This window comes from Panthera onca, chromosome B4, assembly GCF_046562875.1.
Source record: "Panthera onca isolate mPanOnc1 chromosome B4, mPanOnc1 haplotype 2, whole genome shotgun sequence".
NCBI lineage: Eukaryota > Metazoa > Chordata > Mammalia > Carnivora > Felidae > Panthera > Panthera onca.
The window spans coordinates 63730872-63744564 of NC_138345.1; the positions used below are offsets into that span (position 1 = coordinate 63730872).

The window sequence follows — 13693 nt, forward strand, 5'->3', positions numbered from 1 at the left end:
CCTCTCTGCCCCTCGTGGGATTCTCTCTCTCTTCCTCTGCCTCTTGCTCACTTGCATCCTCTCTCTCTCTCTCAAAAAAAAAAAAAAAAATTACATAGACACTAATGCCAATCCAAGCCTCCTTTTGTTACTGACCCCCTTCCAAATGAATTGTGTCAGTCACTGTTTTGCCTGCTTTATATTTAATAACATATTTACTCTTCTGAACAACTTGGGAGGTATGTACTATATATCCTTTTGTTTTGTGGTGAGGACATTTGAGTTTGGGAGAGAGGAAAATTTATATAAGAGTCCCTGAGGATGCAAGAGTTTTCCATGTGGCCCCTGTATGTCTACTTTGCCTGAATTGTTTCTCCCATTCTTCTTGCACAGGATCCTAGTCCCTATCTGTCTCTCCCATCTATGTTGATAAATTCAAGTTGCCCAAATAATGGCTGGTAATCTGCAGTACAATTTCCTCTTCTTTCAAGACACTTTTCTGACCAGCTATTCCCCAAACTAGCTGAATTTTGGCTGATAGTCTCCTACTCAACACCAGCTAAAATTCTATGAGATTCTTGCCCCTTCCTTCCCGAAGATAAACTGTTCTCTAGCTCCTTCAAGAGACCTCTTGGGACCAATATTTTAAAATAAAGTCTTATGCTAATGGTGCTCTGACTGATTTTTTCCATATTATTTTCCCCAAAGCCACATAGTTAGGAAGTAGTAGAGCTAGGATTTAGACCCTGATCGTTTAGTAGACTATACTGATAATTCTCCATTTTAAAAGTTACTGGTTGAATTTGTTTGCAACCTGAAATATCCTTTCTCATAGAAATATCCTTATCATAGAAGTGATCCCATGGTCTGAAGCCAGCTCTTTAGGATGTTATAACCAACCTGAGCTGCTATAAGTGGAAGAAACAAAGCAATAATGAAATAAAAGATTGGAATTAAGTGAATGAAAGAAGCAGGTTTTGACAGAGTCACCATAAAGTTTATTGTCCAAGTAGGAGACTTGGGAGAGTGAAAGAGTTGCTATTAATAATTACACTAGGAGAACAGGCATAAATGGGGACTATACCGGACACGCCAGCACATATCTTCAATCTAGGTGTAGGTCACAGCTGAATAACTTTGAGCAAGGCCTCTTAGCCTGCTTGAGCCCCAATTTCTTCACTGTAAGTGGGAGTGTTGACACCTAACTCAAGGGGGCAGTAGCGAGAATGAAACAAGAGTATACCGCACACTTGACTTTGTAAAAGTACTGTATAAATATAACCTTTTAATAATGATAATTACTAATATTACCTACCTGCACCATCACACAGTATGTGAATACATATGTATGTATGTATAATTTTTTATTGAGGTAAAATTGACATATAATATTATATTAGTTTCAGGTGTATGATTTAATGATCTGTTATTTATATACATTGCAAAATGACTAGTGCACATCATCCACTGTATATTAAATGTTGATTTGCATTGCTTTTCTCTTTGATACTCTCCCTGTTTAGATAGTCTCTTTGTAACTGTAATAAGAGGCAGAGAAAGCAAACCAAGCAGTAAGAGGCCATAGGCATCCATTCCCTACCAGGGCACACAAACTACCTGGGGAATAAGTTCTGTTTCATTTCAGGAAAAACAAAACAAAATAAAACAAAAAAACCAACTTGTTTTTATTAAAGTATAATATGAATCAATGTTGTTGATTCAAAGGTCAAATTTATAACTACAAACCCCAGTCGTGAATCCACTGGAGAAAGGTTCATGGATATTCAATAACCATGAAGTTCTTGAGCCCAAGTTTATTTTTATTTACAGTCTAAAATCTGTACTCAGGTATTCTTATCCTTGATCCATGGTTACATCTCCCCCAGGTCTTCCTCCAAGGTGGCACTGATTAGATCAATATGCTTAGTGATGATTTTCTTCATTTCTCATTATAATATTATCCTCAAGAGGAGGCTCATCTCTTTGGTAACCAGTGCATGCCTGGGGAGTCCTGCTTTGTGGAGCCCTTTACCTACGCCCTGGGCCAGCTTCCAATGTGTTCTTGGCTTACTCGGTAAGTAAGATCTGGTTGTCTCAAGTCTGAAGCACAATTTGATCTTCATTCTTTTATCTCTTGTCTGAGAGCCAGCTATTCAACTTCATTCTTCTTTATTGCTGACCAGGGCAATTTTCCCATAGAACTGAAAACCCTCCAAATACCCATATCTGTATGTCCTTGTTTTCCATTTTCCAAGGCTTTTAACCAAATATAACGGTTATTTACAATTCTATGTAAATTCTATGTGTGTTTCTTGCATTCTGTCAGGATTCATTTATTCGTACATTCAACAAATGTTTATTGGGCACCTAGTATATGACAGGCATTGGTTTAGGTGTAGAGATAATACAGTGTGAAGACGAAGTTTTTGTTTGCATTCAATTGGGGAACACAAAAACAACAAATAAATAGATAATATATTAAATAGTAATAGGTGCTATGGAGAAAAATAAGAGCAAGGCGGGTTAGGCTGTCTTAGGGGTGGGTGGCAGAAATACCAAATAGTTTGTAGGGTGGTCAGGGAGAGCTTCTCCGTGAAGGTGACATCTAAATAGAGACCTGAAGGATGTAAGGGAGGAAGCCATATGGTTATGCAATGAAATAGTCTTCCAAACAGAAGGAAAAGTAAGTGCCAAGGTCCTGAGGTATAGAAGCATGCTTGCGTTCAGGAAACCGAAAAGAAGCCAGTGTGGCTGGAGCTGAGGGACCAATGGGAAGAATAAAAGGAGAAGTAGGGAGGCGAGGGCTGGGTGTTGCTTGTAAAATCATGAGTGAGATAGAATGTCATTGAGGCCTTGAGCCAAAATGTGACATGATCTGGTGTCAATTTTCAACAGCATGAAGAACAGCTACAAAGAAATGTAGAGATTAATTAGAAAGTTATTGCAATAATCTGGGCAAGAAATGATGATGGTTTGGAACATGGTGGTAGCAGTGAAGTGCTATGGGATGGGCAGTTATGGTTATCGTACATTTTGATTTTAAAGCCGATGTAATTTGTTAAAGGATTCATGGAGAGTTTGAGAGAAAGACATTAAAGATGATTCCAAGATTTTTGCCCTAAACATGCAAGAAAAGTTTTTCTTCACTGAGCTGGGTAATGCTATAGGAAGGGTAGGATTTTTTTTTGTTTTTCCCAGTTGGGGAATATTGGGTTGTTTCCAGGTTTTGGTGATTATTGATAAAGCTGCTTTAAACATTCACATACAGGTTTTTTGTGTGAACATAGATTTTCATTCCTTCAGATAAATGTGCAAAGTGTATGTTTAACTTTAAAAGAAACTGCTAAAGAGTTTTCTAAATTGGCTGTCCTATTCTGCAGTCTCACCAGCAAAATATAAGGATGCCAGTTACTTTGAGTCCTCACCAGCACTTGGTATTGTCAGGTTTTTGTGTGTGTGTAGTCATGTTAATAGGTACATAGTATTTCATTTTCATTGTAGTTTTAATTTGCATTTCCCTAATGACTAGTGATGTTGAACATCTCTTCATAGGCTTATTTGCCATCCATACATCCTATTTGGTGAAGTAATTGTTTAAATCTTTTAAAAAGAAGGCTATTGGGGCATTTGGGTGGCTCAGTTGGTTAAGTATCCATTTCTTGGTTTAGCTCAGGTCACGATCTCATGGTTTGTGAAATTGAGTCCGACATGCTGACAGCATGGAGCCTGCATGGAAATCTGTCTCTGTCTCTGTCTCTGTCTCTGTCTCTCTCTGCCCCTCCCCTGCTCATGTGTGTGCATGTGCACTCTCTCTCAAAATAAATAAATAAAACTTTTAAAAAATAAAAAATAAAATAAAAAGAAGCCTATTTATTTTCTTATTTCTGCATTTTGAGAGTTCTTTCCATATTCTGGAGTCAAGTCCTTTGTCAGATAGATGGTTTGCAAATATTTTTGAGGAAAGGTAGGATTGAAAGAAAATCGGGAATTTGTTTTTGGAGAAGTTGAGTTTGTGATCCCTGACATTCAAGTGGGGGTGTGAAGTAGGTAGAAGTTCAGAGGAGAGGCTCAGGCTAGATATATAAATTGGGGAGTTATCAGCTTGTAGATGGTTTTTAAAGCCATGTAACTAGCTAAGTCCACCTGAGCAAGAGTAGACAGAGAAGGGAAGAATTCCAAAGAGTGAGTTCTGTGGGAAGATGTAGAGGAATTAGCAAAGGATACTGACACGTAGTAGGGAGATAGGAGGGGGATCAAGAGATAGAAGGGTGATGTGGTGCATGGGTGGCTCAGTTGGTTAAGCCGCTGACTCTTGATTTTGGCTCAGATCATGATCTCCTGGTTTGTGGGATCAAGCCCTGAGTCTGGGTCTGCCCTGATAGGTCTTCCCCCGCTTGCATGCTCTCTCTCTGTCTCTCAAAATATATCAACTTTTAAAGAAAGGCAGAGGAATATCACATAAGCCACATGAAGAAAATGGTCATAAACATACTCTAAAATGATATGCTTTTTAATTTTATCACATGATATCAGTTTCCTCATTTGCCTTCTTCACTAAATGTCAGATTTTGAGGCCCGGGAATTTATCACATCCATTACTCTCTCTCTGGGGCTCTGGTTAGCTCAGAGCCTTCCACATATTAGACTCTCTTGATGGGATTTCTTTTCCATGTATTTATTTATTTATTTATTTATTTTTAATTTTTAATTTTTTTAACGTTTATTTATTTTTGAGAGAGAGAGAACCAGTGCGGGAGGAGCAGAGAGAATGGGGGACAGAAGATCTGAAGTGGGCTCTGTGCTGACAGCAGAGAACCTGACTCAGGGCTCAAACTCATGAAATGTAAGATCAACTGAGCTCAAGCTGGACGCTTAACTGACTGAGCCACCCAGGTGCCCCTACTTTTGTTTATTTTGAAAAAAGTTGTAAATTAGAGAAAAGTTACAAGAATACTATCATGAGCTCTGGAACTCCCTTTAGGTCAATAATGTTTAGTAAACATTTTGCCAGATTTGATTCTTTTTCTTTCTCCCTTTGAAACTAAGTTACAGAGATCACGATGTATCATACCTAAGTAATTTAGCATCCATCCTTAAGAAAAAGGTATTGTCATACAAAACCACAGTATAATTACCAAATTCAGGAATTTTGACATCAATACACTGTTGCTGTGAATATACAATCCATGTACAAATTTTGCCAGTTGTTTCAGTAATGCCCTCCTTCCCCTTCTCACTTTTCATTCAGCTCCTGTGTCCCTTTAGTTTCCTCTGATCTGGAACAGTTCCTCAGACTTTGTCTTCTTTGACATTGACTTTTCTTTTTTTGACATTGATGTTTTTGAAGCACATAGACCAATGTTTTTAGAATGTTAGCCAATTAAGATTTTTTCCAATGTTTCTTCATGTTTAGATTTCTTCCATTTTAGGCAGCAAAATGTGTAAGTGACATTGTATACATATTAGAAACTCAATGTTGGTTGAATCATTATTAAAGAGAGTAATTCACTAATTTCTTAAAGGGAGATTATGTCAAGTCAGAAACGAAGATGAATATTAGATGCTACCCTGTTTGCATAGAGATAGGTAGATAGGAAGGTGGGGTTGGGGGGAGGTGCTAGCAAAAACAGGTCTCTGGATGAGAGATTAGAACTTTTATTTACTCACAGCAATAATGCCAGGTGGACTAACACTGTTGCATAGTCCCTCGGGCCTAAAACCCCACATAGGGAGACACTGATGAGAGCAAGGTGGCTAGACCTACATGTAGGGAGGGATGAGGGACTCTGCTCCCTTATAGAAAGAGAAATAACCTTTCTTCTTTCCCTTCCTTGAAAGAGGGAGAAAAGTCTTTGCCTCTAGTGTAAACTAATTCTCCTTAGGAACAGAGGGGAAGAATTCTTGGATTGTTACCCTTTGGAAGCTAAATTATCTAAATTGTCTCTGAGGGAAGATAAAACCAGCCTCTTTGAGATTGCAGCCAGGGTTTTCTGTTCTTTTGATGTATGAGCACATAGGCAGATAGTTCCCCAAATCCTTCCTTAGGCATCTCTGGGGAGGAGGGAAAGTTCCCTGTCCTGGAATGTAAGGCTTTGACTCCAGGTAAGATAAGTTTTATTACCCTTTAAAGGGCAACAAACATCTTTGAAAGCAAGACTTTAAACATTCTCATCTTCATAGTAGATCAATGTCCATAGCTCAATGTCCTGCAGAAACACAGGAATATAGGGAAAATTGCTCTTCCCTAGGCTACAGTGCAAAATTTCAGAATGGGCAAAATTTGTATTTTTTGATGCGTGGACGTCCTTTCTGCACTCTTTCCCTCTCATTTAGTGCATCTTTCCTTTGACCTTTGGTAGTCTCATGAGGCTCTACCCTATCACTTCAATTTGGGGTATGAGATCCGTTTCAAAATACTCTATGCTACAAGATTATTTTGTCCTGTGTCCTCAAATTAAAAAGTTCCATACTTTTAGGGTAGTGGATCTTAGCTTCTTAGAAGGAGAGCAAGCTAAAGTTTAACCATCAAAATTAGCCATCAGCAAATCATGTGCTCTCAATATTGCAGGGGATTTTTGTCTCCCAGAGTTCTGATACCTATCACGTAGAGGTGGAGGGATTGAAAGAATGAGATGAAGTAAATTTTGTGAAAGCACACTTGGGATTCGTAAAATCCCATATAAATGAACGCAAATTTGTTTAATAATAATTACTAATGCTACTGCACTAAGGCCTGGGTACAAGAAGACACTATTTTCATTCATGGCTTGTGTTGACTTCTGCCATTTTAGTGCATAGGCATTCATTTTCCTGCTTTCCGTCTCATGGCCACAAGATGGTTGCTGCATCTACAGACACATTTGTGTACATTCCTGGCAGAAAGAAGGATGTGAAGTAAAGAGCAAAGAGGACAAAATAAGCTGTGTCTTTTTATTCAGAAAGAGACACTATCTCCAGAAACTACTACCCGATGGGGTTTTGAAGTGGTGGTGGGGGTTTGGAGCTGGCGGCCAAGAAAGAATTCTTGGAGATGTCTTTGGTGCAAAAAGATGATTTTATTAGAGCACGGGGACAGGACCCGTGGGCAGAAAGAACTACACTGGGGTTGTGAAGAGTGTCTGGTTATATATTATGGAGTTGGGGGAGGTAAAGTCAAGAGGAAGTTTCTTAAAGGGATTTCCATATGCTAAAGAAGACTCAGATTACTGGTGCCCTAGCTATTGTCAAGTTAAGGTTGTCTTCCCTCTAGTAAGGCATTAACATTATGACAGTAGGGGGTTCCTACTCTGTATTTGCCTCAAGTATTTGTCAATGGGCTGCAGGTTATAAAGAAATTTAATTATACCTGCCCTTTCCTTCTTGTCTTTGTTTCCCATATCACTATGAAGGAGAGGGTGATATTAGGGGATCCAGGAAACTGAGTCTATAGGTTTCTAGAGATTAGGCTATTGATAAGATTGTCCTTTTCTTGTAATTTACTAAGATATTTGTAAACTGATGGAGACTCAGGACTGGCATGACTGTGATCTCTATCAGTTAACCATTTGTTTGCTTTGCTTTCCTTTGTTCTTGGGCAGCCAGGAATGCCTGAGGAATATCACACATATCCCATGGTGGGGGGAGTTGTGAAGGGTGGGGGTGGGGAGAGTGTGGGTGTGTGTGTGCTAGTTTGTGATTTGCCCTCAGTTTGCCTTATGCTCTCTCATCACTACCTTCATCTTATTTTGAAAACTGTCACCTGACCAGCCCAGATGCCAAGGAAGATGAAAGAGTATTTTTTAAATCACATCTCCTTTGAATAAAATCAGTGCTCTATTAGGAAGAAGGACTGGGCAGGGGTGGGGTGGGTATTGTTTGAATAGGCAACTGGCAATGTTAGTCCCATATAACAGTTTTACTTCTAGGAATTTATCCTACAGTTTTACTCACTGTTGCAGAATCTGTTGGTGCCCCAGGCATCCCTGCTACCATTTTGGTGTGCTCATCCCCCCAGCAACTGTGGGAGCTGCTGGGAATAGCTCCCACCTACAACCCCAGAAGATTGCCCTTGGATGATTAGAGCCACCTGAATCTTAAAGTGCCTGGAGTTATGTGCTGTTTTCCCATACCTCCCCCCCAACCCCCATCCTGGAGTAGCCAGTGACTATTTGGATGTTGGAAGGTGGTGGGAGGGACACTAAAATATCCTCCAGACTGAGAACGCACTTTAAGACCAAAAAACAGAGCAAGCCACTCCATACCATGCACAGAATTTCTTTAGGGTGAACAACCTACTGATGGGGGAGATCAGGTGGGCAAGGATCCAGGCAACACACAGCTATTCTCTGCCCAGTCTGGACTTTAACTTACAGCTTTTTTAGAGTGAGGGGATCATTGTGGTGAGGTCAAAGGGTAGTCATCTAAAGTGGTGACTTTTGTCTGTAAGTCACCTCTAGTAGTTATCTAAAAGGGTGCAATCTGTGAGCCAGTCATCTCTACTGGTTATCTAAAGTGATGCCTTCTGCGTGCCAATTTAGGGAAGGTCAGAACAAACCTTCCTGTATTCTGTTCAGGGAACACATAGTCTGGAACACATAGTCCCGAGGGAGGTCATTGTGCAGGCATGAACAAGGTGGAGGGCCAAAGATGGAGTCAGTGTTGTCAGCACTCCCACAGTGAGGGTACAAATGTTCTGGTCCTTGTCTGAAGGCAGACTGCAGCTGCTTGTACTTTATGCTTCAGAGCTCCCTGAAGGAACAGACTGAATCCAGACTTCATCTGCAACCACATTCTTGCTTTACTTCTTCTCCTTCCTTGTTCTGTTTCCCTCATTCTCTTAGGTTTACTCCTGAGAGTGTTCTAATAAAACATTTGCACAAGAATCTCCACCAGAATCTCTGCAGCTGGAAAGACAGACCTAAGACACTCACACATATGTGAAATGACACATACAAGATTATCCATTGCTTTATTATTTGTAATAGGAAAAGACTCTTAACAAGCTAAATGCCCATCATTAGTATACTGGTTAAATAAAGTATGGTAACATATATAATTGAATACTTACCATGCGAGGGTTAAAAAGAATGAAGCAGCTAAACTCATAATATTGGTTCTTCTGGGAAAGAAACTGTGGGTTGAGGAACAGGGTGAGAAGTAAACATTTCACTGTACTGTTTGTTCCTTTTGAATTTGAAACCATTTGGATGTATTGAATATTTTATAAAGCAAAATTGACATTAAAAATTAATGTGGACTAAGCAAGTAAATTTGGTACTTAAGTGAAAACTCCCAAGTACCTGTAACATTTATTAAATGACTATAAAATAGTAGTAACGAAAACTATTATTTACTAAGAGATTACTCTGTGGCCTATGTCTTCTCCTTTTATGTCTGCATTTCTCAAAGTCATATATACATCCTGTCACCATACAGGTCTGTCCTCTCTGCTAAGATAACTCTTTTTTTTTTTTTTAATTTTTTTTTTTTTTTTTTTAACGTTTATTTATTTTTGAGACAGAGAGAGACACAGCATGAACGGGGGAGGGGCAGAGAGAGAGGGAGACGCAGAATCGGAAGCAGGCTCCAGGCTCTGAGCCATCAGCCCAGAGCCCGACGCGGGGCTCGAACTCACGGACCGCGAGATCGTGACCTGAGCTGAAGTCGGACGCTTAACCGACTGAGCCACCCAGGCGCCCCTAAGATAACTCTTAATAAGCTTATCAATGACCTCCTTGTCTTTAAATCCAGTAGCTGTTTTTCAGTCCTCATTTTTGTTGTCTCTCAACAGCATTCTGTGACATTATGCCTCCTGGTTTACTGCCTACACTATACCCATGTCTTCCTAGCCTCCTTGCTCAGTTTGTCTGCTGCTGCCATCTTTAAATGTCCAAATTTCTCAAGACTCAGACTTAGGCTGGCTTCCCTTCTTACTTTGTGCTCTTTTCTCAGGCATTACTATCCACATCCATGGCTTCAGTGACAATCTATGGACAAACGCATCCCTGATTTTATAAAATCTCCTCTGAACTCCTGTTTTCAAATGCATATTTACTATGTCCTCTTGGATGTCCAGTGAATGGCACCACCAGTGACCCAATTTCTCCTTTCAGGAGACTAGAGATTGTCTTTCTCCTTTAATGCTCATATCCAATCCAATGTAATGTACCTCCCTTCAATAAAACTTTGCAATGGGTTTTCATTGCGTTTCAAATAAAATCTAAATTTCTCACCAAGGACTCCAAGACAACATGATCTGAGCTATGCCTACTTCTTTAATCTCATTTCAAAGCATTCTCACTTTGGCTCCCTCAGGGTTCTGTCCTCAATACTGGCTCTTCATTGTCTCACCTACTTTTGTTGTTTTAAGTTTTTAACGTTATTTTTCGTGCTTTCGTGTGTTTGACCTTTTCTCAGTGTTCAAGTCTCAGATCAAGTGTTACTTCCTCAAAAATTGTTCTCTAACTATGCATCTAAAGTGCCTTCATGCTGTTTTATATTTTCTTCGTAGCACTTACCACAATATGTCGTTACACTCATTTATACATGCATATACATACATACAGTATTTATTTATGAGTTTATTATCTGTCTCTAAAATTCACCTCTATCCCACATGTCCACCCTATTAGGGCAGAGACCTGTCAGTCTTATTCACCACTGTATTCCTTTTATCTAGAAAAACGCCTGGCATGTAGGAAGAAATTAATAAACATTTGTTAAAAGACTTTCACATCACTCTTATGTTTTTGTCCTCTGGTCACATTGGCTTTATTTGAGCTCTCAAAAAAATGCAGGCAACTTTCTCCCTCAGCACCTTAGCACATCCTATTTGCTTTGCCTGTAGAATTCCTTGCCACCATATTTTTAGTTACCAGCTACTGTTTTTCAGGTCTTACTGTACATGTTATTTCCTCAACTTTATTATCCCTGATATTCTAGACTAGATGAGGTCAGTGTTATATAATCTCCTAATGCCTGTATTTTTCCTTCATAGCACTTATGAAAATTTGTAATTATATTTATTTGTTGCTCTGTTTCCTACAGACTAGAGATCAGCAAGCTATGGCCAATGAGCCAAGTCTAGCCACAACCTATTCTGTAAATAAAATTTATTGGAACACTGTAACACCTATTCATTTATGTATTGCTTGTATGGCTCCTAAAATATTTACATTCTGGGTGCCTGGGTGGCTTAGTAGGTTAAGTAGCCGACTCTTGATTTCAGCTCAGGTCATAATCTGGCAGTTCTTGAGTTCAAGTCCCACGTTGGGTTCCGTGCTGACAGTGCAGAGCTTGCTTGGGATTCTCTGTCTGCCCTCCCTGCTTTCTCACTCTCTCTCAAGATAAATAAATAAACAAACTTAAAAACAATTAAAATATTTACATCCTGGTTCTTTACAGAAAAAAATTGTTGATTATCTGCTGTAGACTAGAATATAATCTCTATTAAGGCAAGCATACTATCTGTTTTACTTATGTCTTCCTAGATCACTACTAAAAATTAAAGAACTCCAATAAAAACTAGTTAAAATAAATGAATGGTAATCACTCTGCTAAGTACTTTGCATATATTATCATATTTTATTCTTTACAACTTTATGAAATAATTAGTATTATCTACAATTTACAGATGAGGAAACTGAAGCTCAGAGCCATCAGTGAGTGCCCTAAGATCACACAACTGATATGTAGCAAACCAAAGTTTGAAACTAAGTTAAAAATTTTTTTTCTTCTATAAATTTTATTTAGAAATAATTAATTGATACTAAAACTAGTCAGTAAAAGTTTAATAAGGAACAGTATATTATTACACAAATTACTAATTAATTATAAAAGAAAAACAGAACTTTGCAGTGGAAACACCAGTTGATCAAGGTTAACGTCACCAATAATGGGGTAAACTGATATTATTTCCTCCTGATGCAATATAATGAGAAGGTCATAACATCTGTTATGCAATGTTAATGCCCAAAACACATCATCTGAATCTAATTACCAGGAAATATCAGACAAATTGAGGGATATTCTGCAAAATTCAAAATTTCAAAGCATCAATTAAAAAAACAAAATTCAAAAATGTCAATGTCATGATAGATGAAGAAAAGCTAAGGAACTATTACAAATTAAAGGAAACTAAAGAGATATGACGACTAAAGGCAATGTGTGATCTCAAATTGGATCCTCGAATAGAGAATCTTTACTTTGTCGATAAAGGATATCATTGGAACAGCTGATAAATTTATGTTAGAAATATTGAAGGGGGTGCCTGGGTGGCTCAGTTGGTTGAGCATCTGACTCTTGGTTTCGACTCAGGTCGTGATCTCATGGTTTGTGAGATTGAGCCCTGTGTTGGGGTCTCGTCTGATAGCATGGAGCCTGCCTGGGATTCTCTCCTTCCCTCTCTGCCCCTCCCCTGCTTGCACACACTCTCTCTCAAAAATAAGGAAACATTAAAAAAAAAATAGTGGAGGATTACATGTAGGTGCAGATTTGTTTGTAGCTTCTCCTGAAAAGAGGGGGAGACTGTTTCTCCACTGTATAAGTCAGGGCTCTCTAGAAAAAGAGAACTGATGGAATTGATATGAAAACAGATCTAGATATGTAGTTAAGAAGGATTGGCTCATGTGATTACAGAGGCCAAGAAGTCCCAATGTCTGCCATCTGCAAGCTGAAGAACCAAGATAGCCAGTGGTATGTTAGTCCAAGTCTGAAGTTCTGAGAATCTGCGATTGTTGGCATGTATCCTGAGCTGAGTCTGAACATCTGAGAACCAGGAGTGCCAATGTCTGAGGGCAGGAGGCGATGGATGTCTGAGTTCAAGCAGACCGAGTGAATTTGTCCCTCCTTTTTGTTCTACTCAGGCCTTTGAAGGACTGGAAGATGCCCACTCACACTGATGAGGGTGTTGTTCTTTATTCAGTCTGCTGTTTCAAATGCTAATCCCTCCCGCAGACATCCCCACAGACACACTCAGAAATCATGTTTTACCAGCTATCTGGGCATCCCTTATCTCAGTTAAGCAGACAACATAAAATTAACCATCATGCCTACTTCTTGAATCTTGGGCTGGTCTCATGACTTACTTTGCCCAGTCAAAGTAGAAACAGTATTATAGATTTCTGAATTTCAGCCTCCAAAGGTCTTGTGCTTTTGCTCTTGCTTTCTTAGAATGCTGCCCTGAGACTACCATGTAAATAAGCTCAGTCTAGGTTACTGGACTATAAATAATAAATAAAACAAATTTAAAATTGTTTTAGTTTCATGAAGTCAGGGAGTGATTCTGTGTGCTAAGGTTTTAGATACATACCTGGTATAGTTAAAAGAGAGATGATTGTCAGAAAGGTTTATTTTTACACATAAAGCCAAAACAACAACAACAACAACAACAAAAAAACACCTTTTTGTGAGCCTGGGTGGCTCAGTTGGTTAAGCATCTGACTTCAGCTCAAGTCATGATCTCATGGTTCATAGGTTCGAGCCCCACATCGGGCTCTGTGCTGACAGCTCAGAGCCTGGAGCCTGCTTCTGATTCTGTATCTCCCTCTCTCTTCACCTCCCCTGCTTGTGCTCTATCTCTTTCTGACTCTCAAAAAATAAATAAATGTTAATAAAAAAATTAAAAAAAAATAACCATATGTTAAAAAAATTTTTTAATGCAAAAGAAAACATAAGAATCATCTTATTTTACTTATGTGCCACTTAACTTTAATTTATTATTGTTTATTTGTGTTTA

The 13693-nt window shown here is 38.9% G+C and overlaps 1 long non-coding RNA gene across 3 annotated transcripts in view; it reads left to right on the forward strand.

The window, feature by feature from the left end:
- The window catches only part of LOC132694552 (uncharacterized), a 93743-nt gene that overhangs the window by 44856 nt on the left and 35194 nt on the right, over nt 1–13693 (forward strand). The window contains exon 6 of one of the 3 annotated variants that reach the window (XR_014137946.1): nt 1950–2053. The exons of the other annotated variants lie outside the window; for them this stretch is intronic. This is a non-coding gene — a long non-coding RNA (uncharacterized LOC132694552). The remainder of the gene's footprint in view (nt 1–1949; nt 2054–13693) is intronic. 3 annotated transcript variants of the gene reach the window in all.